The sequence below is a fragment of the Chiloscyllium plagiosum genome, chromosome 16, assembly GCF_004010195.1.
Source record: "Chiloscyllium plagiosum isolate BGI_BamShark_2017 chromosome 16, ASM401019v2, whole genome shotgun sequence".
Lineage (NCBI taxonomy): Eukaryota > Metazoa > Chordata > Chondrichthyes > Orectolobiformes > Hemiscylliidae > Chiloscyllium > Chiloscyllium plagiosum.
This window is the reverse complement of record NC_057725.1, coordinates 64,304,249-64,310,387: the sequence shown is the minus strand read 5'-3', so window position 1 is coordinate 64,310,387 and position 6,139 is coordinate 64,304,249.

Below are 6,139 nucleotides of genomic sequence, written 5' to 3'. Positions count from 1 at the left end.
TATTCCCAACCACGCCCTGAGTTCATCTACTTTCCCTGTTAGGACTCTTGCATTGAAATAAATGCAGTTTAATTTATCAGTCCTACCTTGTTCTCTGCTTTGTCCTTTGTCTTGATAGAAGTAATTTCACCTCATGTCAGTTCAAAACCTGTCACCCCTTAGCCTTATACTATGACCTCTCGTTCTAGATTGCCATGCAAATGGTAACATCTCCTTTACATCTACTTTGTCAATCTTCTTCACCAGATTCCATGGGATTTAAAAATATTTGGCTATTTGGACATAGAATTGACAGTAGTGGGAAGCAGAGTGATGGCTGAGAGATGTTTTGCAACTAGTAGCTTGTGTTCAATGAAGTTCCATAAGAAACTGTTGGGATTCCTACTGTTTGTGGTATATTCAATTTAGTCTTGAAGGTAGAAGGGTTGATTATGAAGTATATGAACGTTGGTAGTGTGGTAATTAGTGAGGATTCTTGAATGAATTGCATAATTCATGATTTCATATGTTGGTAGTGGTTGGAAATATAGACATTTCAGTATTAAAAAAGTTGTTACAACTGACTTGGCAAGAAATTTTTAATTGATTGCTTGCAAAAGTGTCACCAATGTGACAGCATTGTTGTGTTAACAATGACTTTGATTGACAGAATATGGTGACTGCAATGCTACTCCACTTTGGAGTAGCAATCTTACAATGCAACATCAAACATTTGTTGGAACAGCACTGCATTGCTCATAGTTCTGGGAATAGATGATGTTTGGACTTAGATGTCAATTATGCAAGGTACTGAACACACTTATGCTGAACCATTGTATTTATTGTTCTTTTGATTTGTTTTGTTATTGTCACATGTACTGTGATACAATGAAAAGTGTTGCTTTGTGTGCTATCTAGGCAAATCAAACCTTAAGTACATCAGAGCAGTAGAACAAAATGCAGAATTTGGTGTTACAACTGCAACGAAGGTGCGATAAAGATCAACTTTAATGTGCAACATCCATTCATAAACCTCATAATAGTGGGAAAGGAGCTGAAGTTATTTAATGTATGCATATGTGTATCCAAACTTGTATACCTTCTGCCTGACAGAAGAAGGTGGAGGAGAGTATAACCGGGACTGGAAGGGTCTTTCATTATGTTGGCTGTTTTCCTGGGGCAGTAGGAAGTATAGACAGAGTGAATGGATGGAAGGTGGTTTGCATGATGGACTGGGTTGCGTTCACAACTCTGTAGCTTCTTGTAGTCTTGGGAACAGCATTTGCCATTCCAAGCTATGGTGTATCTGAATAACATACTTTCTATGGTGCATTCATAAAGATTGGTAAGATTCATTGTAAATATGGTAAATCTCCTTAGCCTTCTGAGGAAGTAGAGGCATTGGTGTGCTTTCCTAGCCGTAGCTTCTATGTGGATGGACCAGGACAGATTGTTGATATTTATGCCTGGGAACTTGAATCCCTCAACCACCTCTACCTTAGCACCATTAATACAGACAGGGGTGTGTCCTCCACTCTGCTTCCTTAAGTCCATGACCAGCTCCTTCATTTTGCTGACATTAAAATCAACATAAATCAATCGTGAAGAAAGGATCAGTGAAGATTTTGCCAGTCACAGGGAGTGATACAGTGGTATTTTGACTTTTGAAGTGAGGTGGCTGCCAATACATTTTGCAGTGAGTGCACTAATGCAAAACCATAATGTAATGATCAAAACACTGCATAGAGCAAGTGAACAAATGCAACAATTTAATAATCTAACAAACAAAGCTTACCAAAAAATACGCTCAAAGCCACAATATCACCTTGACATTGACAGCTCTGTATGGCATTTTCAGTGAACTTGTATCCCTGTGCAAATTCTTACAAGATGCTGTTTGACAACAATTGAGTGCACATCTGAGGGAGGTGGAGAGGGTTTAAACTGTACTTGTAGATCAAACGTAAACTCAGGGCATATTTTGTTGAGCATCTCAGCTGGGCCTGCAGGGGCTGACCTGACCTCCCAGTCACCACCCATTTTAATTCCATTTCCCACTCCCTTTCTATCATGACCATCCTCGGCTTCCTCCATTACCACAGCGAATCCGACCATAAATTGGAGGAACACCTCATTGTCTTGTGTTGCTCGCAAGACAAAGCTTTTCACTGTGCCTCGGAACACATGAGAATAAATTCAATTCAATTTAATTTATTTCTCCCGCCTGGGCAGCCTACAATGTTGAGTTCTCCAATTTCAAATAGCCTCCCTTCCCATTCACCAACTCCCTTTCCAGCCCCTCCCCCTCTCTTCCATTCCTCTGACCAACTGTTCCTTCCTAATGCTGCCTGGCTTGCTGTGTTCTTCCAGTCTCCTGCTTGACAATTGAGGCGATGTAATTTATGAAAGCCAAGATCAATCAACCAAATTCAGTATCTAGGTGACTAGTGTTTATTGGAGTAGGCAAGTTAAGATTTTGGTTGCTTTCAACAGCGTGCAATTCTTTAATATATTCAACTGCCTTGTGACCACTTGGAAAACAGATTTCCACAAGAGGAATTATGAGAATAATGTGACATTTGATCAGGCTCTAGCAATTGCCAAGACAACCAGTTATGAATTTAGAAAATGACAGTGTTGTGCAACTGAAAGAGAAAAATTCTACTTTTATGCCAAATTCTGATTAAACTACAACAAAGATATCTGAATCAAGTTTATGGTTGTAGACAAAGTAAAGACAGGTTGCATTCAGACAGTGATTTGGTAGATTATGCTTTGGTAGAGAACTAGTTTCAAGAAGTGCCCATTCTTCCGGACATTCGTGCAATATTTCAGGCATTAATGCTGACTGTGAATATGCATTTAGTGTCATGAACTTGATTAAGTGAAACCCAGAAATTGATCACTTCGACAACTTGATGAAAAATGGGTAGTACATTTCATCTGGACAAAATATTATTCTGAATGCACTCGACAATCATTGGGCAGCAAATAAAGATAGGCATGAAGAGCTGCCAATAAAAGGAGTAAATAAATTATTAGTATCCTCTTTTGTAGTATATGTGGTGTAAATGGGTCCCTGTATTTCAAGGCTGAGCCATAAATACCTGTAATTATAAAATTATAAAAATGCACACTTTAGTTAACACTGAAAAAAATGCTGTATCCAGGTAAAATGCCTGTAACTGTAAAATAAGTGCACATTTTTCATAGTTAAATAAATTGCAAAAAAAAAGTTGCAATATGACATCCACTCAATAGAGATAAAAGCTGCTCTGACTACTCTGGGTTTTGCATGGACTCAGAAAAATTAGAGCGCACGTGCACTCCAGCTGACCTGATTTGACTCACCTGTCGCCCAAAAATACATTGACTCCTTTCTAACCAAGCCCTGCTCCACTCAGTCCACCTTAAGTCCTTATTTACTAAGCAATCACTCGATCCACCCACCATCCTTCCTACCTATCACATTATCTACCTGCCAAAACTATCTGCTACTTTCTCCACCAGTCACTCTATCACCCAACAGGTATGCTTCCGTACCTCACACCCTATGCTTTGCCAATTTACCTCACCTCCCTTACCCACTTACCTCATCTTGTCATCTTAATTTGCCAGAACTCATTAAAATGTCAAAATAATGGAAAATTAAATTTACAATTAAAATAACAATTAAATCAAATCTTTAACAAATGTATAACACTGCATATAATTTATTAATTCAAAAAATGGTTTTGCATAATTAAAGAAAATATCTTCACAAGCTTCACTACATTTATTTTTTGCTAATCTGTCCTGTTGTTACTGCTTTTAAGAGTATTCCCATGTACTCCAGCATAGTGCAAGGAGGCCAAGCCATTCTCTATTGTGTCGAGCTTAGTCCTCCTTTGGATTACAGAAACACCAAGACAGCTTCCACACCTCTCTGCAGGCTCAACACCCTCTGGCTGAAGAAATTCCTCCTCATCTCAGTTCTAAAGGTTCACCCTGAGGCTGTGCCCTCTGGTCCTAGTCTCTCCTACTTGTGGAATCATCTTCTGCATGTCTACGCTATCCAGGCCTCTCAACATCCTGTTAATTTCAATGAGATTCCCCCATCATCCTTCTAAACTCTGATCAATGTGGCAGACTAGCACCTAGATCTGATCCTTTGATTGTGGGACAACCTGGATTTCACACCCTTCTTTTGTTCATTGATGTGCAATTAGTCCTGTACTGTAGCCACAAACTGCCAACTTATTTTTGAGTATACCTGTTCCTGCTCCTGCCCTATTGCAGTCTTCATTGAACTAGGGTTGATATTGTGTCTTGATGATATTGTACAGTGGGCCATGTGTCAAGCTATAAGGTTACAGATCGTGTTTAAATATAATTCAGTGCCTCATGGATGCCCTGTCTTGAGTTGTTAGAGCTATTTAAAATCTATCCCAATGAGCATGGTGGTAATGCCACACAATTTGCTGGAATACCTCCATGTGAAAACGGATTTTATTTTCACGGGAACTGTTGCTGGTGTGGTGGTCACTCCAAGTGATACTGCTATGGACAAATGCATCTGTACCAGGTAAATTGATGGGGGGACAATTCCTTCTTGTATAGTCTTTCACCATTTGCTGCAGAACTTGTCCAGCAGCTCTCTCTATTAGGACCCAGCCAGCTAGATTAGTAGTTGTGCTACTGAGCCAGGGATGGACATTGAAGATCTCTCAACAGTACTTTCTTGTCACCTACAAAGATTTTTCCACGTGGTGCTGAGCAGCCAAGGGGTTACTTGTAAACAGAAGGAGGATTCTTGGCCATGTTTGACTTCATGTTGAGACTCAATGTGCTCCAGAGCTATTGGTGAGGACAACCAGGGCAATTCTCACCTAACTGTAAATCATTATACCACCATCTGCAGGAGTGAGTAATGATAGTGTCTGAAACATTGTAAAGTCAGATACTGTGAGAATGACTACAGTCTATTGTTTAATTAGTCTTTGGAGAACTCTGCCAATTTTTGACCCAGTCCCCAGACGTTAGGAAGGAGGACTTTACAGGGTCATCAGGATTACAGTCTGGGCCATGGTCAACATCAGGTGGTCCATCAAGTTTCATTCTTTCAGTAGCAGAATCATACTCCAACATAATCTGCAAACTCATGGTCAATCAATCTTGGTTCTAAGAAGAATACAAGAGGTCATGCTAAGGACAGCACTAGGTATGATCAGAAATTATCTGTTAACATGGTGAAACTACAAAACAGGACTACTTGCATGCCAAACTGGATGGGCAGCAAGTCACAGATAGAATTATGCTATTCCACAACAAGTGGATTTGATTTAAGCTCTGTAGTCTTGTCACATATAATTGAGAATGGAGGTGAAAAACAAATTAATAAACAATATACTGGAGGATATGGCCCGATAAATATTAACACCCTCCGCAAAGGAGGTCTCCAGGACATAAATGGAATCAATTTATGTAAAGGGGCAGTACAGACAGATCTGGGTGTTCTTGTACACCAGTCAATGAAGGCAAGCATGCAGGTACAGCAGGTAGTGAAGAAAGCTAATAGCATGCTGGCCTTCATAACAAGAGGAATTGAGTATAGAAGCAAAGAGGTGCTTCTGCAGCTGTACAGGGCCCTGGTGAGACCACACCTGGAGTACTGCGTGCAGTTCTGGTCTCCAAATTTGAGAAAAGACATTATGGCTATTGAGGGAATGCAGCGTAGGTTCACGAGGTCAATTCCTGGAATAGCGGGATTACCTGTGTGGAATGCTCTGCCACAGGGGGCAGTGGAGGCCCACTCTCTGGATTCATTTAAGAAGGAGTTGGATAGAGCTCTCAAAGATAGTGGAATCAAGGGTTATGGAGATAAGGCAGGAACAGGATACTGATTAGGAATGATCAGCCATGATTATATTGAATGGCGGTGCAGGCTCGAAGGGCTGAATGGCCTACTCCTGCACCTATTGTCTATTGTCTATCACAGAAGAGATAATACTGAAACATCTTCAACAATCTTACCAGAACTAGCCCTTTGTCCGGGTCTTGCTTCATTTGGACATGGAGTGGTTTTGTATGTGAAGAGTCATAACTACCCAGGTTTGTGCTGACAAATAGTAGTAACATTCATGTCACAGAACAGCCAAGCAGTGACCATATCTAGCAAGAG